The 24,698-nt window shown below is 42.8% G+C and overlaps 1 long non-coding RNA gene across 1 annotated transcript; it reads right to left on the bottom strand.

The window, feature by feature from the left end:
• Positions 1–2,213: 2,213 nt before the first annotated feature.
• Positions 2,214–24,416, bottom strand: LOC128339265 (uncharacterized). The gene is made up of 3 exons (XR_008312934.1): positions 24,063–24,416; positions 23,395–23,486; positions 2,214–2,344 (listed from the first exon to the last, which is right to left on the bottom strand). It is a non-coding gene; the product is annotated as an uncharacterized LOC128339265 (long non-coding RNA).
• Positions 24,417–24,698: the final 282 nt, after the last annotated feature.

Raw genomic sequence — 24,698 nt, 5'->3', positions numbered from 1 at the left:
GTGCACATTTTGGGGCACATGCAAGGGTGGACATGTTCAAGTGGGAATCATGGGAGATGGGAGCCCCGATTTCCAGTGACTGCAGGAGAGTGAGGTTGCTGTTTCGAGACACATCCAAGGGTGGACATGTTCAGATGGGCGAATGGGTTGGCAGAGGGTGTGCTTTAACAACTACTTGGTGGCGGTCACCAAGGCAGGGAGAGCTGTTGGAGGGATACCTATCCTCATTGCTTACTTGTATAGAGCAACCTGGCTGGGCAGCATCTCCTGTTGGCCCCCATGGCCTCACACTCTCATGAGAGAGAGGTCTATGGGAGAAGGAGGATTGTCATCACACTTTATTAGCTATTCTGCCCGACACCCCTGTCACCACAAATTGTTCTTTTCATGAGTTGTGAGGGGATGCCCCCTGGCCTTACACTCTTGTGAGTGAGTCTGCTTGGGATCAGCAGCTGTCGCCATCACATATGAGGAATATCCCCTCTCAGTGTCAGGAATGCTGTTCCTGCTGCCCAGCCCTTCTCATGAGTAAACCAAGAGATTGCACAAGTACCCCCAAGGGGAAGGGGCTGGGCCATACTTTTCCAACTTATTTGTGCAAAAACATAGAAATTGGCTGTTCCTGAATCCCAGGTTGGGCTTGCCTTTTAAACCTGACACCGGGTATCCTTGCCCTGCCATATGTTCCCATCATGGCGCTGTAATGGGGTGTCCTGCTTATGTTGCCACCTGGAGTGTTTGTGCTTGTAAACATACATCATTCTTACTTCATTCTTGGGGAACAAAGTACTTAGTGCCTGTCCTGTTATCCCATCCCCTTTCCCTCCTTCTTGCCAGAAGGGTAGGAGCAAGAGACAGAATGGGAAGAGGGAATGCCCCTGTGTGACTTTACAACTTGACAGTCTGACAAGCTTGGGATGGGATGGGCAACTGCTTTGTTGTATCAGAGACAGTAGTGGTGGCTTAAGGCAGCCAGCCAAAAGTGCCTCAGGCATGGAGTGGATGTGATCCTGGGTGAGTCTGTGCTGCTGTCTTTATGATTGTGGTTCCAAAAACTGCACAGAAACGTTGTTATGGCTCTGTCTAGGTCTGGCCATAATGCTTCAGCTGCCAAACCTATGGTTTTGGTGGCATACCTTAGTGAACAGCTAACTGAAGGTTCAAATTGGAGTTTGGCAAGGCAGACTACAGGCTGCTTTCAGCTTGAAACCACAGTTGCACAAATTCAGATGTAACGGTGTTCCAACCTCTTCCCTGTTTAACTCCAGTTTGGCATTACGTCTGAATTTGGCCTATGTGTCTAAGCTGAGCAAACAAGAAAACAGTTATTAACAGTAAATCAGAGTTCAGGAACAGAGTGAAAGATAAATCCAGGTAGACAAACCAAAAGTCATGGGTCAAGGGGTAAACTGGAGGTCAGGGAAAGAGTCAAAGATCAGAGGAATTAAGTACTCAAGCCAGAGTCAGCAGACACAACACACCAGGACCAAAGAGATCTTGAAACTGAGGCAGAGCCTGAACCTAGGCAGGAAACTTTTATATCCTTCCTGTCCTGGGCAGCAGTCAGTCCAGAAATGAGAACTCCATGTCTGGCAAGGCTTAAGTAGTTCATTTGGCTTGCACATGAGGCAGCAGTATGTAGCTTTCCAGCAAAGATAGTTCCTGACAGGTAGTACCAAAATACCATTTTTTAAATAGCAACAATTTAGTCATACCTTTAGTTGCATCCCATCATTTGTGTTTACAATTTTTCTGTATCACAGCTTTTCCTTTTAAAATGTTAATATTTATTTAAATTTGCATTTAGATGATTCTAGATATGTTTACTTGGAGGTAAGCACTACTGAAATCAATGTGTTTTCTTCTAAGTAAATGTGTTTAGTAGGAATGGTGGAAGTGAGAGATATCGGGAAGATATACAGTAGCTGTATCAATACAGCATAGTTACTGTATATGAAATAATTATCATAATGACACCCTGAATACTCATTATACTTCTGAATTAAATACATATCAACTATTGAATAGATTGTAATATCATACAAATAGAAATTTAAAAGTCATTTCAGGAAAAGATATACTACATTGAATGGTATCTATTAACAATGATGAGCCAAGTGTTAATTTTTTGACCATTTTTCTACAATTATTCAGGCAAGCGATATCATTTACCATAATTTATTTACAATTATCCTGAGCACTCACACGCAAGTTCCATTTATCAAGAATATCTCTCTGGAAGTTCCTTCCTGTAACTATTCTCCTTGGTTTCTGTTGGGGGGCAATTCCAACAGTTGTAGCAGGTTTGCCATGAATGGGCTTCTGTTGCAGCTTTTTAAAATTCCTATTAAAATAGCATACCAGAATCATAACAGTATCAAAAAGAAACAACTGCTCCCTTTAACTTTAAATGCTCAACATTGCCACTGATCCCTACTGATGAATCAGCTAAAGGTTTAACTGATCAATCTAATAATTAAACCAATTAAAGTTTGCTGCCCTAATAAGGGTTGTGATCAGGGGCTGGCATCCTGACTCCTGAAGCATGCCTGTAAAGAGGTTCTGCAGGAATGTGCTGGGAGCCCTTGCACAATTCTCCCAGTTCTCTGGCGTGTGCGCTGATGTGCCAAAGCGCTAGTGCTTCTGAGCAGTACTTGTATTCCAGAAGTGCTCTGTAAGATCGGAACATGTTGCTGACCTCAGGGATGTGTTCCTCATCTTACAGAACACTGGGATAAAACAAACCAGATTTTTTTTTCCCCCACTCCACCCCAACTTTCACTAATTTTGCTGGCAGGTTTTATGACCGGATTGACAGCCCCATCAGAGAGAAAAATTCAAAGTGCAGTATCCAAAAACATCATTCTGTTTTATCTCAGAAACTTTCACCAATAGTGTAGAGGAGCATTTCTATTTGGCCATCACCTTAAATTTAAAAAAACAACAACTAATAGATCGAAGCAAAAAGGAGAGGTGCCCTGCTTTGGAGTCACCTGACCTGTCCTTCCTGGTTCTTAGTTGTATCCTTCCAATCCTCCTGTCATGTGATTTATGAGCCCCTAGTCTCAGCTGGAGAATGTGAAGGTTATAGCTTCCATCCCATTTCTGACTGGTGCTGAACTTGTGTTGTGTGTGAGCTATTAATAATTTCAAACAGCACCTGAAAGTGCACCGCCAGTGTAGAGCAGCCAGAAAGGCTTGTCCCTTTTGGTGGGCTCATTCAGTGAGCACAAGGCCACACCATGCTGAATTTGCCTGTTTGCTTTAATTTCCTTTCCTCCTCTTTCCCCAATCCCTTCTATATTAAATTGCAGTGTATAACATTAACAATAATAAATAATAAACTTTATTTGTTAGTTGCTCCATCACATCAGTGATGTAAACCTGCCTGAACCATTTTTGGAAGGGCGGTATATAAATTGAACAAACAAACAAATAAATAAATAGTTCTCTCGGTGGCTTACAACACATTAAAATATGAAATAAAACACACACAATGCATTAAATCATAACACACAAAGTGAAAAAACAATACAAAATAATAATAAACTGCATTTGTTAATAATAAGCTTTATTTGTTAACATTGCATTGGTTGATGACAGTTTCAAGTGGCTTGTTAGTTTTTTTTCTTTGTTCTTGCGTTTACTGGGTCTTTGTAGACCTGGCTAACATGCAGACTAGAAGTGTGCTATTGTATACCTGTCAACATGTTCCTATTTTTCCATTCACCTGAATGAGAAAATAGGGACATGTTGGTAAGTATGCTATTGCAGCAATGCTGAGTTCCAGACTAAGGTTGAACCATTGTGATAGACTAAGGCTCCACCAGATGAGCCAATGGCAACTATAGAGGAATCTCTCTAGATGATCTCAGAGGGTGGTGGAGGTCATGGTGAAGAAGATGTCCTCTTAAATAACAGGGCCTAAGCCGTTTAAGGCTTTATAGGTTATCACCAGCACCTTGTATTTTGCTCAGAAGCTTATCAGCCATCTTATTTGTTTTATTTCTCTTTGTAAACTGCCCTGAGCCATTTTTGGAAGGGCGGTATAAAAATTGAATTAATAATAATAATAATAATAATAATAATAATAATAATAATCAGCAGCCAGTTTAGCATAGGAGTAATATAGTCTCTCTGAGATGACCCAGAGACCAACCTGGCTGCTGCATTCTGTACCAGCTGCAGTTTACGGATTACGTACAAAGGCAGCACCACATATATGAATTTAGATGATATTAAAATTCTTTTTTGTGTTAAATATATTGATTTATCCATATATCATAACAAATAAATTTAAAATTTCTGAGAGACAAGTTGAAAGAAATAGATAAGCCATATAGGTGTGGATTTCAGATATAAGAACAAGTTATTCTAGTTAGAACTAATCTGCCTACTTTCCTTTCACTATTCCTACAAGTGGACTAAATTTGGTCCAAATTGGTAGGCAGTTCACAAGTTAGTCCATTTGCACCTCAAACGTTCATGCATCCACCCTCTTGATCTGAGGTAGATGACATCATCACAAACTAAACGTTTGAGGTGTCCTTATTTGTCCCTGCAACAGTAGCAAATTTGGTCCAAATTGGTTTCCAATTTCACCTCAAACCTTCATGTGCCGGCCATCTTGAATCAGGGTGGATGTCACCATTACAAACTATACCCTTGAGCTGTCCCTATACCTGTAGCAAATTTGGTTCAAATAGATTAGGAGGTTCACAAGTTAGCCCATTTGTGCTTCAAATGTTCATGTTTCCGCCATCTTGAATTGGGGTGGATGACATCATCACAAACTATGCTATTGAGGTGTCCCTATGCTTTCCTACAGCTGTAGCAAATTTGGTTCAAATCGGTTAAGTGGTCCACAAGTTAGCCCACTTGCACATCAAACATTTACAGATCCATCTTGAATCAGGATGGATAACATCATCACAAATTATGCTGTTGAGGTGTCCTTATGTGTCACTCACTGCAACTGTAGCAAATTTGGTTCAAATCGGTCAGACAGTTCACAGGTTAGCCCACTTGCCCCTCAAACGTTCACAGGCCCACCATCTTGAATCAGGGAGGATGACATCTTCACAAACTGCACCATTGAGGCATCCCTATATATCCCTACAGCTGTAGCAAATTTGGTTCAAATCAGTTAAGCGGTTCACAAGTTAGCCCACTTGCATCTCAGACATTCAAGCATGCACCATCTTGAATCAGGGTAGATGACATAATCACAAACTATGCCATTGAGGTGTCCATATGAGTCCCTACAACTGTACCACATTTGGTTCATATTGTTCCAGGCATTGTGATGTTGATAAGGACACACACACACACACACACACACACACGATGCCAGGTGATCTCATAAGCCTATTGGAAAGTAGGCTAAAAAAAACCAGTGGCTGGATTCAGACTAGCATTGTGCTAATGCAACAGTGTTCAGACTAAGTCAACAGCATTGCGCAAACATCGTAATGAACAATTTTTAGTGAACTCCCCTTCCCTCTGAAGCCATTGTGCATCATAGTAATATGCTCCTAAAGGTCAGATAAAATCTATGGCCCTGGAAATGGGGAGGTGTTGGCACTGTATGGCAGACAGAGCGAACTTTATCATAAGTGGTGGTACTGCAGCAGCAGAACAGTCTACTTCTACTGGATGATGGTGATGCAAGTTATTAATGAAGCTCTTAAGCTAGAACTAGCTGGAACCCTATCCGATTATGTTGAGCCAGAGTTATATAAAAAATGAAGGAAGGAAGGAAAACTCTCTATGTTAGCAAACACAATAATTGTTTGTGCAAAAGAACACAAAGAGGGTGACTATTTGAAGAGGTTATGGGAATTACTTCTCTAGTGAAAATGACAACCTACTTAAGGTCAAGGGAACTAATATATCAGAAAGATGGGAAATGGCAGTGGAAATGAAGTACATGGGGGCAGTTTTCCAGCAATATGGCGGGAAACTTGCGCACATAAAAATGGTAGCTGAAATGGCAAGATGTAGCGCGACAGCAGTTCATAGATTCTATAGAGTCCAAGGCTCAGGTTCTATCCCTGCTGCTTTAAAATTGTATTCTGTTAAAATAATTCACCAACTCTTGTATGGTATCCAACTAGGCCCATACCCCAATTTTGCTATGTTGGGGGGGAAACAGTCTGGTTTCCTGAGAACCTTGTTTGGAACCCCGAGATGTACTTCTAATGTGGTTTTATGAACTGAGGCTGGTCTCCTGAAGATTGAGACATGAGCTTGGCTTTCAATCATTCATTACTGGATAAAAATACATCTGTGCCCGGTTGGGCTTATCCATGTTTCTTTCAGTCGACCCTCAGCTGGCCTGGTGATCAACAATGAGTGACAAAATTCTTTCTGTTGGTTTAGCTTCCAGACTGTTATTGGAATTGGGCCTGATAAACGCAAAAAGAGTAGTACGACAACGACTAGAAGATATGGAGATTCAAAATAACTGAGCCTTCTTACCTGAGTACTACAAAGCAATAAAGTCTAGGATAGGTCTTCTTCCTGCTTCTTACTTGTCCACCATCTCCCTTAGTAAATTCCACTGGGCGTTTACGAGAGCTAGGTGTAATGCTCTCCCCTCTGCGTCACTATCTGGGAGATTTCATCGTCTCTCCTTGGAGGAACAGCAGTGTAGTTGTGGTTCAGGTGAAGTAGAAACTACTGCCCATATCCTACTACATTGTAAATTACATCAGAAGATTAGGCAATGTCTTATCCTTCCCATAGTGTCCAGATTGTCAGAACAATCTGATGATGATTTAGTTAAATCTTAACTTTCAGACAGGGATTCTTCTGTTTCCAATTCTGTAGCAAGGTTCTGTTCTATTGTTTCCAGATTGTATAAAGTGGAGTTACACTATGTATAAACTTATTATTCTGTATTTGTACCTTGTATTTTGTATTTCTTGTTGTTTGGTCTATGACCGTAAATAAATATTACTACTACTCTTACTACTTAAAGTATACTTTAAAAATTAAAGGGTCAGGGTAAGAAATGATGATTTTAGTCTGATTAAAGCTTTGGGGGGGGGAAGTAATGGTAATGGTGAAATGCAGTACATGAGTGATTTTTGTAATGTGTAGGTCTTAAAGATATGGATTAATGTTTATAAAACTAAAAACAAGTTAGAAACAGTTTTTAATAATATATATGGAATTAAAATTAAATTTAAATGTTGTTAGAAACTGATGTAATATTTCAGAGGTATTATATATCTGTATTTGTTTTACTAAGTGGATATTATTCAATTAAAAAGTGTTTTAAAAACCACTGGTGGCTGATTCTTACTTCTGTTCTGCATGCATAGTACATATATGTTCTGTCACATGTGAAGAGGAACAGCTATAGCTCAGCAGTAGAGCACAAGACTTGTTTGCAGAGGGTTCCAGGTTCAATTCCCGGCATCTCCATTTAAAAGAATGAAGTGTAGATAATGAGAGAGGCATCTAACAGAGATCCTAGAGAGGTACACATTCGGTTCTGCCCACATTTATGTTTGATGGAATGTTTGATGGTATAGCAATAGCAATAGCACTTACATTTATATACCGTTTTATAGCCGGAGCTCTCTAAGTGGTTTACAATGATTTTAGCATATTGCCCCCAACATTCTGGGTACTCATTTTACCGACCTCGGAAGGATGGAAGGCTGAGTCAACCTTGAGCCCCTGGTCAGGATCGAACTTGTAACCTTCTGGTTACAGGGCGGCAGTTTTACCACTGCGCCACCAGGTATACACACCCAAGTAAAAAACAACAACACTGATTCACATAATGTGAAGCGTTCCATGAGTGTTTTGCACGCCTCGAGTGCTGCTGTGTCTTCCAAATGCAAGTTGTGCTAAAGTGCACTTGTGCAAATGCTGATTTGCATGAGATAGTTGTGTTATCGTACAGCAATTATTTCCAATGGCTGTGCGATTGTGCAACTCTTTTGCATGATTGTAGAATTTGCACAAGTGAGCTCTAGTGCACTTTGCATTTCAATGCCCATGGTTTTGCAAAACACCTATGGAATGCTGCACAGTATGTTAAAAGCTGATATCCAGACCGGCCTATCAGTAGTGCAGGAGGAAAATGTGCCTGCATGACAGAGAGCTTCCCTACCAGCTCTCTGGCTGGTCACATAGCCTTGGGCACACAGTGGGGTGGTGGCGGTATATGAATTTCGATGATCTGTGCTACCTCCAAGCATATTTTTGGGTGCCCTTGAGAGCTAGAGCCTTTGGAGTCAGGTGGTATATAAATGTAATAAATAAATACAAATAAATAAAATATATGACATTTGTTCACCCAGGCCTTTAATTAGATACTGTTTTAATTGTGTTTTAATAGTTTCAACTTTTTAATTGTAATTGTTGAAATGTTTTAATTTTTTTATTGGCTGTTTTTATTGTTTGTAAACCGCCCAGAGAACTTGCGTTTTGGGCAGTATAGAAATGTATTCAATAAATAAATAAAATATATGACCTCAGGGACATATTTTCAGGTGACACAGGGCATTTCTGGAGGCAGAGCAGGCCATCAAAATTTGCTCCCACTGCTATGTGCCTGAGAGCAAAGCTAAGAAAGCTTTTGATTGTTCAGGTGCATCTTCTTGTTGCATTACCAGTAGGCTGTGTTGGACATAACTGGCCCTGATATTCAGGTCTTCAGACTTAATTCCCTGGTCTATTTTTCATAATTATTAAAGCAAATTTGTGTGTGTGGGGGGGGGGTTAACCTTTGGAGGAACCACTGATATGCAGGAGAATGAAACAGTCTCTACAAGAATACCTGAACTTTGTTTTAAAAGGAAACTTAGTGAATGGTCAATCCTTTGCCACACAATTACTTGTATTTTATTTCATGTACAGAGCTTTAGGATTTCTTACCTTCTTTGTACATTCTTTGTATAAGGAGATGATGTGTAGGGACCATGAGCAGTATACTTCAAACAGCTCCCCCACCCTCTCCCATTGATGCCAGAAGCATCAGCTACATCTTGATGATGATTCTGGTGCCAGTACTGATGAGTGGAATCCAAAGACTAGTCTCAAATCTTACCTTTAGTTCTCCGGTGGCTGCATAATCAGCTAATAGTTCAGCCACTGAGACAATACCTTAGGGCATTCTTCAAGAGGGTTTTTCCTAGTTCTTCTACTGATGTCCTTATATATCTTTTATGACTTCAGTAGTGATGCTACCATCCCCAGGCATTTTCCTTCTAACTCATCCTCTGCTTGCTTCTTCTTTGAATATATGTGGACTCTCCTAACCCCCTTCTCCATTCCTAATGCTTCTGTTTAGACAAGGAATGACCTTGAGAGCTACACACTCTTTCAAGACCATCAACAAGGACTTAAAAGGATTGAAAATATTTTTATCCTTTCTATTAGATTTGTTAGGAGCTTCCTACCCAAATATATAACACAAACTATTGTGGAAAGCAGAGGAATAAGTAATTATTTATCTCAATTTAACATAAACTAGAAACTATATTTAAAACTCAGCTCACTTTTTAAAAGCACTATGCAGATTACATTCTAATTTGAAGGGTAAAAATTACACTATTTTTCATAATTGTGAAAAAATAAATGAATGCTCATCTCTATTTATGCTGCTAATAAATACTGAGGAAACTTAGTTTTCCATAACTAGATGTTTACATTTCACTGTACATATAAAAAATTATTTGGGAATAATGTTAGCAATATAAATTGAGATATATGGAAGTATTTGGTTCATACATAGTAGTATTTAACATATTAAAAACATTACATTACAAACAACACAGCTGAAAACATACAGCTTTGTAAAACTAAAAAAAGTAAGTTTCATCAACTATATGGATTGTATATGGAATTTCATTTGTGAGTGATGAGGGCGTTAGAGATGTGCTCGAACAGAGGTTCATGCACATGTTGGGCACCGCTGGGGGAGAGCAGAGTGGGATCAGGAGGAGAGCAGGTATTTATCTGCTCTCTGCCACTGCATGTAGCTTCATGGGGCAATGGCATTCCTCCCAACAACCCATCCATGGCAACAGGATGTATATGTCATCCATGCATGTGCAGGTGCCATGTGCGTTTCAGCACCATGTGCGTGTTCTTGGGGGAGTGCCGTTGCAATAGGAAGCTGAATGTTGTGGTGAAGAGCAGGTAAGGGCCTGCTCTCCTCTTTTTTAAAGATCCCGTTTGCCGCTTCCTCCTCCTGGCCGAGCCGAACTGGTTTGGACCTCATCTGAACCAGTTGGGCTCTGTGCTCGAACCTTGGTTCATGTACATCCCTACATTTATTGATTGATTGATTAAGTGCTGTCAGGTTGGTGCCGACTTTTAGTGACCACATAGATAGATTCTCTTCAGAATGATCTGTCTTCAACTTGGCCTTTAAAGTCTCTCAGTGGTGCATTCACTGCTGTCGCAATCGAGTCCATCCACCTTGCTGCTGGTTGACCTCTTCTTCTCTTCCTTCAAATTTCCCCAGCATTATAGACTTCTCAAGGGAGCTGGGTCCATGGGTTAGCAACCCATGGGGGTGGTTGGCACCCTCTTTGCACTAGACCACCACTCACTCTGGGCCACCCCAGCACTCCACAAGTGGCTTTAAGGTTTTTCTCCATAGGGAAGAATGCAGGTTTCAGCAGCCCCATAACTGCACTTGGGGGGTGCTGGGGTGGCCCAGAGCGAGGGTGCCAACCACCTCCATGGGTTGCTAACCCATGGAGTACTGGGTTTTGTTGTTTCTGAAGTATTCTGAGTGTAGATTCTTTGGTAGCATATAAGATTTTCAATGACAAACCATGAATCCACTCTCATCTGCTAACCTTAAAGACACATAAACTTCAAAAATCACTTAAAAATCAGCCCTTTGCCCAATTGCTTTCAAATAATTCTGATAGCTTCCTGCCCCCCCTTGGGCACTACCACCCACCACACTCTGGTCTTGGACACCCCTTTGCCCCCGACGTGAAGCTATACATTTGCTGACACCTCCATGCTTCTTTGTGGAGAAAAACCTTAAAGTCGTGTAAACTTCAAAAATCACTTAAAAATCAGCCTTTTGCCCAATTCCTTTCAAATAATTCTGATAGCTTCCTTGCCCACCTTGGGAACTACCACCCACCACACTCCACTCTAGGACACCCCTTTCTCCCCGACGTGAAGCTATACATTTGCTGCAATCCTCATTATTCTCTATGAGGAATTCCAAAATAATTTTTAAATTCACCAATAATCAGAGGAGTGTCTGATTGCCTTGGAACTTTGTGGATAGTAGGCACCCCTGGTTGTCTACCACCCACCCCACTTTTGTGCCCCTAGGTGCTCCACAATAGGGGATATGGGCTGGTTCGGGTCCCATTATACCCTATGAGAAAAATAATTAAAAATATTTCAAATATTCATAAAAAATCATAGGGGTGTCCAATTGCTTCGGGGTTTTTGTGGTTGTTGGCACCCATGGGTACTCCACAATAGGGAATAATGGGCTGGTTTGAGTCCCATTATACCCTATGAGAAAAAAAATAAAAATAATTTCCAAAAATTCATAAAAAATTGTACGAGTGTCCGATTGCTTTGCGGTTCGGGTGGCAGGTACCCCTGGGTGCCAGCTACCATCCTACCAATTTTTGGATGTCTGAACCAGTTTGAACCGGTTCGAATTCGAACCGAACCAGGGGGAGGTTCGATCAAAACCAAAACCAAACCACCCCCTCCTGGTTCTAACCTGGTTCGAATTCGAACCGAACCGGGCAAACTGGTTTTGTGCACATCCCTATCTCCCTCTCCCTCTCTGGAGCGAGGTGATGTAAGGAAGGAAAGCAGGGAGTGGGCTTGGGATGACGGAACCAGGGGAGAAATGTCCCGAGTGGGCAATGAGGGGGATGCGATGTGTGCAGCCTTCTGAAATAAGCACGTTAATAAGTAAGTTTTGACTGCATGTTTTAAAGCAGCAAAATTGGGAATCTGCGAGTGAGTGAGCTGAGGAGTTTTTTGTTTGTTTGTTTGTTTGTTTTGTTACGGCATGTGTCTAGATTTTGGAGCATTCCAGATTTCGGACATCTGGATAAGGGATACTCAACTTGCAATAACCAGCACCAAAAATAAATAATTTTACCCTTTTATTCCAAAATGTATATTTACATTATAAAACTGAGTGGCTGAAATGAGAAACATTATTCAAAGTAGTCCCTCTGAAATTAAATTTCCAATTTTAATTTCAGTGGGATTACTTTGAGTAAGTTTCTTTATCATTTCAGCCTGTGGCTTACATACTATGTACGAGTACAGCAGTCCAGTAATCTTGCATACATGTAAGTTGCACAACTGCATAAATGACATTACACATAAGTAAACCCATTGGAAATAATAGGCTTGCTCTTGTGTAGCATCATTTGCACAATTTTTGCATTTGCACAGTTGCACAATGTGTGTATGCAATTTTCTTAAATAAAGGAATCTCCACAAAAAGTTCATGAAGTGAGATTCCTAAGGGAGTTCCCACATACCTACCAAATGGTTAGCATCCTGAAAATAAACTCCACTATCCACCACTGATAATTTGGAGCTCTTTGTCACTAACATTTACAGGCCTTATGGGTATTCCTGGTTTCATTGCATTTGGAACACCAAAATAATTAGAAATGTTTTTCAACACTACCATCTGCTGAGGAGAAAAACTTTTCTTTCTCATTCAGGGATCTGATGGTGATTCATGACTATAATACTGAGGTTAGACTGCAGTAATGCACCTAGTGTGAATCTACCCTTGATGCTTGGAGACTGGTCCATATTATAGCAGGCCATTCCTGAAGAAAGTCTGACTTTTGGGATCATAATATTCTAAGGTTAAATCCCATGTTACCAAGGCAACATGTAAGCCACTGAAAAACTGCTCCTGCTTCAATCCATGTTGCTTTATAACAAGAAGCTCTGAATAATGCAGGGCCATACTGAGTATGCTATTCACCAAGTGGATGGAGGCAATCATGGTTTGGGAAGTGATGATAAATTTGGTACAACTTCATGTGATTCAAAGTTTCATATGTTACTTACCATAGATGCCATGAGACTGAACCACACCACAGTGGAAAGTATTTTCCTCCTGTGGCTACAACTATGCACCTATGGTAATGTATGTACAAGATCTAATATCTTTCACAGCACAAGTCAAGGAGCTAATTTTGATGAAGAAGGCTGTAAACAATAAACAGCATGGACCAAACTTATTTATTATTTATTTAATTAATTTTATATACCGCCTAGTATAAAATTCTCTACAGAATTAAAAACATAAAACATAACACATTTAAAATTCATAAAAAGATAAAATCATAATAGTAAAAACACATCAGTAACACTTTAAAATTTAAAAAATTAAAAAACGTACTTCCTCCTTCCTTCTGTTCAATGGCAATCTCGAATATCAAACAGGTCATACAAAGAGTAATTTTGGCAACAGCTCCACAATTGTATAGTCAGAGTTTGTTTGAAGTATCACAAAAATCAAGGCAGATTTCAGAAGCTCTGCTACTATTTGTGGGGTGGCTTTGATGGCTAGACTAAGTGGTTTAATTTAATTTATTTATTTATTGTTAAATTTGTATGCCACTTTTCATTAAAACAATCCCAAGGTAGTTTACACAAAAATTAAAAACAAGACTATAAAAATGACACAATTAAAATATTAAGCTAAAATATAAAACAAATTTGACTACTACTATTAGATAAAGTACATGATATTTTCCCAAACTATTCATTAAGTATATTTTAAAATGTATTTATACCTACGTTGGTTGACATACTGTGCAACTATTATTTAGTTCTTTAATTCTTTATTTAGCAGGGTGCTAAATTTAGCTAAAATGCTAAATGCTAAAATTTAGCATTTTAGTTCTTTAATTCTTTATTTAGCAGGGGGAGAGTAACTGATCCTATACACCCCCAGGACAGTACTTCCAGTGACTGTTGCTTATGTTTTGTTTTAGAATGTGAGCCCTTTGGGGACAGGGAGCCATCTTATTTATTTGTTATTTATCTCTGTAAACCGCCCTGAGCTATTTTTGGAAGGCCGGTATAGAAATCAAAATAATAACAACAACAACAACAACTATGTGCTCTGTTAGGCTAACTGGAGGAATTGCGCAACCATGGTTGCACAATTGACAGCCACTGGAAATAATAGCCATCAGTTGCACAACTGCATTTGTGCAGTTCTTGCAATTAGCACAACAGCATTCTTGTGCAAATGTTATGTTGCAAGGAGCCCTTCATGTTGAGCAACATGACAGCCACTGACTCCTCAACTGAAAATGGCTACCACACATGCTTAATTCCTTCCAGAATGATTCCCTACACACTTCTTCTATATTCATGCCAGTCTTGTCCGTATCATGCGAAAAAGTAAGAGCACTATTCAGAAGTATTTAATCATTCTTCTAGCCATTTACTGACCTACTCTCTCAAAGCCATACACATTTTTTGATCTTCATGCAAATTCCTATGGATAGCATTGGGAGAGCCATAGGCAGATAGAAGACAGCATGAGAGTTGTACAATTTAAAATATTGTATTCAGGATAGTATGGTTTCTGAAGGAAGATAGACAGACAATCTGTAATGATTGTGTGGGCATGGAAGATCCAACAGAACAACACAGGGGGTAGAATAAAGACTCATTTATCTTCCAAAACAATGTATCTTTGGTTTCTTCATAGTATTATTTCTATTTTTCTCTTTCCTACTGTCACTTATGCTTATATCCAAATGAAACATCCTTCTACCCAAGCCATATTTTGTATCCTATGAAAACTATGAATGATTTGTGAACTCAATAGACTTTGAGTACCCTACTCAAAGCCTTCTGCTGTCTTAAGGGATGGAAAAGCTTACATGAAGGTATATCATGTATAAAGGTACAAAGCCATCATGCTAAGGTATATCATGCTATTAGGTATAAAGATGGATTCTATGCTCTCCTGTAGTAGAAGTATCTTGTTACTGGGATCCCAAGCATTGCAATCTAGTGTATTTAATACTCTATGTAGGTAGGATAACCTTAAAAACTGCCAGGAAGTTTCAAATGATACAAAAGACAGCAGTACACCTGTTGGAATGTAAGGGACATAAAGAACATAGTGACTCAGTCAATTTTCAGCCCTTTGCATAGGAAGCTTGCCGGCAGCTGGGGGACAAGATCCAGCCAGCGGCTCCCATGCCATTAGAAACTGGCATACAAGCACACCCTGACCACACATCCTGCATCATTATCAGATGCATGGGGGATGGCCAGTATCAGGAATGGGACCATTCAGCCTCGCTCCTGATTCTCCCCAGTCAGTGCTTGGACTGAGGAGAATCGGGAGTGAGGCTGAGTGGCCCTGTTCCTTATATTGGTCACGCCCCCTGCATCTGACGTTGATGCAGGGGATGTGGCCACTGCCTGGAAGAGGGCCTGTTTGGCCCTTCTAGAGATGCTCCCCAGTCAGCACTTCTTGCTGGTGCTGACTTGATGGAGTGAGGCAGGGAACTACTTGGAGTGAGGCAGGGAACTAAGCCCCTGGCCAGCCAGCACTAGAACAAAGCACTGGCTAGGTAGGAAAGGGTGTGCCTCCACACTTCCAGCCAGTGAACACTTTGTTCACCAGCTGGGTGCAGGAGGGAGCCAGCGGACCCCCTGGGGGAGAGGGGTGAGTGGGTGCCTTGTTGGCCCCCCAGACCACGGAGGCCTAGGGACCCTCATCCCCTCCTTGCTCCATTGTCCCCATGCCCAGTAGCTATATAAGTGTCAAATCTCAGAGTACAGGTAGACTTGGGTGTTTCTGCTGATGAGCATTGTTTTATTGTAGATGTCTGCTTTAATTCACTTTTGTAGTAGTTTTTTATTATGCTTTTAGTTCATTTCAATGTTTCATATTTATTTAATGTTGAGCATATGAAGCTGCACTACACTGAGGCAGGCCATTGGTCTATCTGGCTCAGTATTTTCTAAAATGACTTGCAGAAGCTCCTCAGAGGTTCAGACCGAGGTTTTTTCAAACCCTACCTGGAGATGCCAGGAATTAAATCTGGGACCTTCTGCATGCAAAGCATGTACTCTAACATGGAGTTATGATCCCATCCCCCTTGTTAGCCTTGTGAGAGTAACCTGAAAGGCAAGATTTTTATATATATATATATATATATATATATATATATATATATATATATATCTCTCTCTCTCTCTCTCTCAGTATCATTACAATTAATAGATAAAACTGAAAATGGCTACTATACATGCTTCTTCCAGCATGATTTCCCTATATTCATGCTAGTCTTGCCCAGTATTGTGAGGAAAAGGAAGACCACTATTCAGAAGTATTTAATCATTCCTCTAGCCATTAACTGACCTGCTCTCTTAAAGTCATATACATTTCTTGATTCACATGCAAAATTCCTATGGATATCACTGGGAGAGCCATGGGCAGACAGAAGACAGTATGAGAGTTTTACAATTTAAAACAGTTCAATTAGGAGGAAAAATAAATGCACACCACAATTGTTTAAGCAACCTATGAATGTCTCTATCTAACATTGTTCATTAAACATGGAGTTTGAGTAACATTTCAGTTGGTACAGAGGGGGAAGGGCTCAGCTAGCTAACCCATCTTTTTCTGTGAAGACTATATATTTAACACTCAAACAATTGATGTCCCTGTAGTATAAACAGGATAGATAATGAATATAAGTGGGATAGAAAATTAATCCTACTTGTGAGGAAAGAGACAGTCATAATTCACTTAGGCTTCTCAGCTCTTACGTTATGAGGTCTTCAGCTAACTCATGGGATCCATTCCACATCCCACAGATGCTCATTATGAATTCTTTTTATGTGCAACATGTGGGGACTAACTAGTTTCATTTCTCTTGGTATTAGCTCAGTCCAAAGCATTTTGTATTAAAGTAGAATGCAAACACAGATGCTATTTAATACAAAGGATTTGAATGCAGACTCTGTTTTAACATTGAATTTATGTATCTTAATTTGGTTTGGAATAAAAAGGATGAAGTAAAAATAAAAAAGAAAGATATTATTGATTCCTTGTTGTAGAACTGCACAAAGAAAAAATGAATATGTTCTGCAGTTTGGCCTATGGCAGCCATCCACACAATGCCTTTTGGAATGGTACAATGGGATGAAAACTTTGCCCATTATAAATCCTTGCTTAACCCCCTTTAAAGTGTTTTAGAATCCCTGCTTCATGGTAAGCAATATCTGGAGCCTCCACTGAGAGCAAAGATGGCAATACTGAATAACCTTATTTTTCATTATTATTTAGAACTTGTATATACTGCTTTTCTAAAAAATTCCCTAAGAAAGCAAAAGAAATGAGACGATGGTTCCCTGTCCCTCGAGTATGAAAAACAATCACAAAAAACCCTAAAGCAGACAGCAGCAAACAGGCACTGGAGCAGATGCTATGCTGGGATGAATGAAGACAATTTCTAAGTATAAGAGAATGACCACTTATGAGGCCCTCTTTGCTCAATTAGCAGGGGTAAGCAGGAGTTATCGGATCTGCCAGCTCTTCTCAGAACCGTAGTTCTCACTGATTGACATTCCCTACACACCCAAATTGGGGGGGGGGGGCGGATTCACGGATTCAACTGAGAATTGAATCGCCCCTTAAGTGAAGGGTCTGATTTGAGGTCAAAATGAATCAGCCCCAATTCGGCACAAATCGATTTGTGCAATTCGTTTGGCCATTTTGGCAAGCTTTTACCCCTTGCGGATTGGTTTTTTTAGCACTGGCTTCCAATTGCCTTGAAATCTACTTGCTTCTTGGTTGGCTTGTTCTCATCAAAATCAAGTGTTGGCATGAGAAACTGTGCCTGCATTGGCTAGGTGGAGGGAGCAGGAAGGGAGAAAACCTTTGGAGGGAATTTCAAAATGTATTCAAAGGGACGGGGAGGCAGAAAGAGAGCCCTTATGCAAGAAGAGGATACATCAGGAGGAAGGAAGTAGGGGTGTACCTGAACCATGGTTCAAGCACTGATTCGAGCACTGTTTGGGAGTGGGGTTTTTAAGAAAGAGGAGAGCAGGGCCTCAACTGATGTCCGCCACTCAATGCAGCTTCCTGCTGGGGTGGTGCTCAGCTCAAGTACCACCGTGTGGTGCCAGCACACACATGGCATCTGCACACGCATGGGTGCCATTGGTGTTGCTGACCACGCAAATGGCGTCTGTGCATGTGTGGATGCTATGTGTATGCAGGCACTGTGTTGCGTTACTTGGGCCAAGAACGACCCCTGCAGGAAGCTGCTTGGGGTAGTGGAATGTAGGTAAGGACCTGCTCTCTTCTTTCTTAAAGCTCCCATGCTCCCAAACGGAGATTGAACCAGTGCTCGAACTGTGGTTCAGGCACAACCCTAGAAGGAAGATTTGATTTTGTGGGTTTTTCTCAACACTGAGTATTTCAAAACGCATTCAAAGGGACTGGCAGGCAGAGAGCCCTTACATCAGGAGAGGAGGAAGGAGTCCAGGAAGGTTTGATTTTGTGGTTTTCTTTTCTCAGCATTGAGTACAATGCTGTGCTACCTATTGCTGCTATAATTATCGGGTGTTTCTGGATTTCAGATTGACAAAGGCAGAACTTTGCCGCCTTGGGATTTTCTTAATGAAAGGCGAGATAAAAATTTAAATATAAATAAACTTGGGTGCCTTCCTTGAGTTGAGGTTTGGTCTGTATGTGAGATGGTGTTGTGACAAGAAATGGACACTGGCAGCTCAGCTGTGTGTCTGTAATATTTCTTGGCATTTGCTGTGATGAGCTCCATGTCTGGCCTTGAGAGTAACTTGTCCTTCATTCACTGCTCTGGTCTGCTTTGCATTCTGCACTGCAAGGGGGAGTCATTCAGTTAAAATGTGGCTGAAGATGTTGCTGTAGTTGAGCTTATGACTATGCTTGCTGGTTGCTAAGGGTGCTGCTATGGTGTGGCAGTTGTTGACAGTAAGGACAGAGTCATAATTGTGTGTGATAAAGCAACTTGTGCCAATCATGTTACTGCAGCACACAACGGCGGAGCGGGACTGCCGGCGGTCCATGTGCGGCTGCGGCAGCTGCCCCCGCTAACCCCACCCCCCGTGTCTGACGTCAGATGTGGGGCTAGCCATGCCCCCACATCTGATGTCAGGCATGGGGTGTGTGGTCTGGCTCGTGAGCGGAGCCTTGAGGCTCCATTTGGGAGTTGCAGTTTAACTACCGAAGGGGCCGCGTGGCCCCTTCAGCAGTTAAACAAAGGCTCGTGCTGCTTTCGCAGCGCAGCCTAAGAGCAGCTCTTCCCAGCAAAAGGCAGGGAAGAGCCCCTCCTGGGCTGCGTTGCAAAAGCAGCGCCAATCTTCTAACTCCTGTAAGGGCCGCGCGGCCCCTTCAGGAGCTAGTTTAGCTCCCGAAGGGGCCACATGCCCCCCAGTTGGGAGATAAACTACCAGCCCTGCATCTGAAGTCTGATGCGGGGGGGGGGTGTTGGGGCCACGAAGTGCGGCCCCTGATTGGACGCAGCCCGGGTTCTTTGAACCCATTTGCCCAATGGTAGCTCCACCCCTGGCAGCACAGTCTGGCAGTGGGTTCTGAGTCAGTGATTCTTTTTTGGCTATCTTTGGACTGAATGTTTGGCAAAATGTGTTGTTCTTTGTTGGGAGAAAACTGTGTGTGCTGCTTCTGTTCTGCAGTGCTGTTTTCCAAGGCAGGGTTGCAAAATGTGTGCACAGTGCACTCTGCTTGTTTTGCTCATAGGGAACAATGAGGAACTTGAATCATCCCATTGTTCCTTGTGGATAGGTTCTAGGGACCCCAAAGTAGGTTGGATGGTATGGCATGATGGGTGTCTACCTTGGCATGGCATGATAGGCGTCACCCAACCCACAAAAGAAATGGGCAAGCGGGCGATTAAAACAAAAAAAAATTAATCTACAGCCTATGGGGGTCTTCTTTGGGGTTCTATGGGGTCTTCTTTGGTGGAAAGTTTGTTAAAATTTAAAATCGCCCACTTGACCATTTCTTTTGTGAGTTGGCTGATAGGTAGCAAACATCATGCCCTACCACCCAACCCAATTTGTAATCCCTAGGAGCTACCCACGAGGAACAATGGAGTGATTCAAATTCCCCATTGCTCCCTGTGGGCAAAGCATGATTTTTAATGCAAATTTTCAAATCGATTCATCAAACCGGCTGGCAATGGCTGGCTGGCTTGACAAATCGATTCAAATTTTTGTGATTTGATTTGAGTACAAATCGAATGGCAAATATCGATTTGTGCACATGCAGAAGCCATGTGAATGCTGACATCACAGAGTCAGCACACCACTGGCATGCGATGATAGTTTGGAGGTGATTAAGGAAGTGGTGGTGAGCAGTGGAGGAGCCGGTATGGACCTGTATTCCTCTGTGTTAAAGGGGATGTGTAATACCTCCGTGTTAAAGGGATGTGCTGCAATTTGGCGTCCAAATTGCATTTTGTGCACTTCCTTAAAGAGTAGTATTGACAGCTGAACTGTTACGTATACTTGAACTTTGATCACAGTGGGGGACACAAAACTTTCCTCCCTCCAGGACAAATGATGAGATCCCGTAATTTTCAAGTTAAACATTCTGCTTTGATTGATTGATTGATTGATTGATTAAGTGCCCTCAAGTCAGTGTCGACTCTTAGCGACTACATTGATAGATTCTCTCCTGCTTTCATATGCTTCACAAAAGCATTGTGTAACCCGCCCACTCTTCTTTAGTGGCTCTCACTATAGTAGATAAGAATATTAGTTTTAATAGAAATTCATTCATTATCACAAATAGGACTTGGTATAGGCAGGAGCACAAGGGTTCTGGTGAGTTTTAGACATTGTTTTAGACAATGTTTAATACTAGCCAACCCCGCACAGAGCATCTGTGTGCTCTTTGTGGCCGGTGGTTACCTCTCCCCCCACTTCTTCCCCAGTCCCTGCTTCCGGGCCCAGCCACCTCCCCTCCCCTCCCCACTGGCACTTCTTCCCCCACTACTTTCTTCCCCCCCTCCTGGGCCTTGCCTCCACGGCCAGGCCCGCCACCTCTGGTCTCCAAGGCTGAGGCGCCGCCGCGGCAGCCAATCCTCCTGGGTGTGCCTCAGCCAATCAGGTGTGTCCGCCGCCCAGCCAATCAGCTGGGCTCTGGGATGCACATTCCAAGGCACACCCAGGAGAATTAATATTAGTAGTGTGCACGGATCGGTTCGGAGGCCATTCTACTGGCCTCCGAACCGGTCCGGACAAGGGGTGGTTTTGGTTCGGGAGGGTTAGGGTGGGGGGGTCCATTAAGGGCGGGGGGGGGGCTTTACTCACCCCTCCCGCGCTTTGCTGCTTCGGCGCCATAATTAGTTTAAAAAATGCGCCGCAGAATCCCTCGCCGCTCCGGGGCTCCTTCTTGACTTCAAAATCGGGCGGCAGGATACTTCCCTGCCGCCCCCAAAGCCCCCTCAAGCCATTTGAGCTCTTTAAATCTCGCCCCGGACCGAGTGCTAAAGCACTCGGGCGGGCGGCGGGGAGATGTCCTTCCGTCCGCCCGCCCCCTTCCCTGCCTTCTGCGAAGTGCAGGGAGCCTTCTGGGACGCGCGCGCAGAAGGCTCCCTGCACTTCGCAGAAGGCAGGGAAGGGGGCGGGCGGACGGAAGGACATCTCCCCGCCGCCCGCCCGAGCGCTTTAGCACTTGGTCCGGGGCGAGATTTAAAGAGCTCAAATGGCTTGAGGGGGCTTTGGGGGCGGCAGGGAAGTATCCTGCCGCCCGATTTTGAAGTCAAGAAGGAGCCCCGGAGCGGCGAGGGATTCTGCGGCGCATTTTTTAAACTAACTATGGCGCCGAAGCAGCAAAGCGCGGGAGGGGTGAGTAAAGCCCCCCCGCCCTTAATGGACCCCCCCACCCCAGTGCCGAGCCGCAGGTCCGCGGTCCGGTGCACACCCCTAATTAATATAATAGATGGGCAGCATTCAAACATACAATACCCCATGTACATATAGAAAATAGCACCATCCTATGGAGACTGGACCATGTGTTCAACTCAGTGTTTCAATTGGATCTTACATTATAAGAGAACAAAATATTTTGGAATAAAATCTGATAAACTGCACTGAAATCTACAACCATGAAGAAAGGAAAATAGAAGTCTCCACTCCCAATAATACCCATGTGCAATAGGATTTCCAGAATCAATAGAAATTGCTGTTATGGATAGGCAGTAGTCTATGGAAGAAAAAACTTCCACCAGCTATTAACTGAGGAATATGTGGAAGAGGAAAGGCCATGAGAGAGGTTATACTTCACTCTCTTTGCAGACTCAGGCAATACGCCTCCCATGAGGTTTGCCTGGCTTCATCACTTTGTTCTTTTAGACACCAGGTAAAGACTTTTTTGTTCACCCAGGCTTTTTAAATTTTGGTTTTCATTTTTGATCTGATTTTTAAACTAATTTTAAAATGAGTTCTTAAGCTGCTTTGTATTGTATTGTATTGTATTGTATTTTCTTTTTTGTATTATGATTTGATGTATGTGTTTTTATTGTATGCTTTAATCCTCTGCTGTGAGCCAGCCGAAGAACAATTTGTTATGGGGTGGCTAACAAATAAACTTGTGTTTTGTTTATTAATTATTATTATAAGATTCTTCACATTTTCCTCAGTTTGAAAAAAAATTATGTTCCAGCATATGTGGTGCACTTACAGAGAGCCATCTGCCATAAGTACCAATCACTAACCCCTGCTAGCTTCTGCTAATTTGGCAAAGAGGCACCTTTTAACGTGGTGATTCTCTTTATTTAGCAGGGGGAGAGTAACTGGCCCTATTCACCCCCAGCACAGTACCTCCAGTGACTGTTGCTGGTGTCTATCTTATGTTTCTTTTTAGATTGTGAGCCCTTTGGGGACAGGGAGCCATCTTTCTTATTCATTCATTCATTCTCTGTGTAAACTACCTTGAGCCGTTTTTGGAAGGGCGGTATAGAAATTGAATAAATAAATAAATAATGATAACTGCCAAGTTGTCCACCATGAATTTCCAGTTCGAAAGGCAGTACACCTCTGCATACCAATTGCAAGAGATGCCCTCATCTATTGCTTGTGGGCTTTCCAGATATATCTGTTGGGCCACTGTGAGAAACAAGATACTGGACTGGATAGGTTTTGGTCTGATCCAGCAAGGCTTCTTAAGTTCTTAACTGTTTTACACACACACACACACACACACACACACACTATCACCACCACCAATGATGCAAACGTTGGCAATTTATTGTAGGCCAAGTTAACTATATACACATTCAAACTAACGAATAATTTAAGCTTGCCTAGATTGAAAAACAAGCCTACACAAAGCAGTCTTACAAATCTGACCTTAGTTGTTTTCATTCGGGAGGTCTTACTTCCTTCTATCTCCCCACAAATGTCCTGACAACTGTAGGGACGGTCGTGTAACGCTGAACGGACTAAGTAGGGACAAGCATGGCCATTGGTTCGGGGACGGGGTGGGGGGAGAAAGAGAAAAAGAAAGAAAAAGAAAAGCTGGGGGTGAGAATAAAGATTCGGGACTGCAGTGCCCCTGATTAACGCCAGGGGAGTCCATCCGCAGCTTCGGCCGAACAAGTAGCTGTTCCCTCACTGATGTCCGCTTCTCGGGAAAGGAAGAGCTTGCGAGTGGGAAAGGCACGAAGCGTGGGGTTGCTGCCGGTGCACATTCCAGCGCCTCGCGCAGCACTGCCGCTTCAGCGCCATTGCAAAGCTGCGCTCACAACTCACACGAGCTCCTGTCCCGCCTGCAAACCCCCCTCCCTCTTGTTAGCAGTGCGGGCGGCAACCAGAAAGGTCCAAGGGGACGGAAAGAGGAATCTGAATCGACACAACACTGTTTGCACAAAGGAGCTGCAATCCCACAAACTAATTCGGACCCGAAACGCATTTAGTGGGAAGTAAGCTGCCCTGACTGATATTCCGCGGAACTAGTTCTGTCCGGGTAAAAATGGCAACCCGGAGTCCCGCTTGAAGTTAATAAAGGGCCGGCTGACCTGCAGGGCGCCAGTGGCTTAGGGATCGCCGTCTCAGCCTGCTTTAAGTGACGGCAAAGCGTTATTGAGACGCTGCCCAGCAGCAAACCGGCGCGACTGTAACTGCAGACCCAACGAACTGCCTCCCTCGTTATTGTGTTTGTTCCATTGGCAAAGGCTTCCCTTGCACTGCTCTGAACACTATAATTGATATGTCGGAGCAGCAACGGGGATCGGTGCGTGCGGATAGACGCGCGCGCACATCCACACACCCTACCTTCCAAGTTTGAGCAGCAATAACAGTGCCGCACACTAGGAGGGCAGGAGAGTCACTTCCCTATAATAGAGAACAAACTCTACCGTTGCACAAAAGCGGCGCGTTTTCTCCTGGGTGGAAGCCAGCTCTTCATAGAGACGAAAGATAGCCGGGGGGGGGGGAGAGGGAGAGACGGAGGGTGAAAGGAAGCTAGTTCCCAAGAACTTGTGCCGCAACAAGCTTCCTCTTCTTCGATTCTTCTTTCTTTCGGGAGCTGGGGATCTTCTTCCCTCCTCCTCCTCCTCCTCCTCCACCACCACTCTTCCCCCTCTCCCCACGCCCCGTTGGCTCTGGCCCACCAAGCAGTGGTCAGCAACGTTTCTGAGAAACAGAAAATCCTC

Source organism: Hemicordylus capensis, chromosome 1, assembly GCF_027244095.1.
Source record: "Hemicordylus capensis ecotype Gifberg chromosome 1, rHemCap1.1.pri, whole genome shotgun sequence".
NCBI lineage: Eukaryota > Metazoa > Chordata > Lepidosauria > Squamata > Cordylidae > Hemicordylus > Hemicordylus capensis.
Note: the sequence above shows the minus strand (reverse complement) of the source record. Positions and strands in the feature narration are given on the sequence as shown.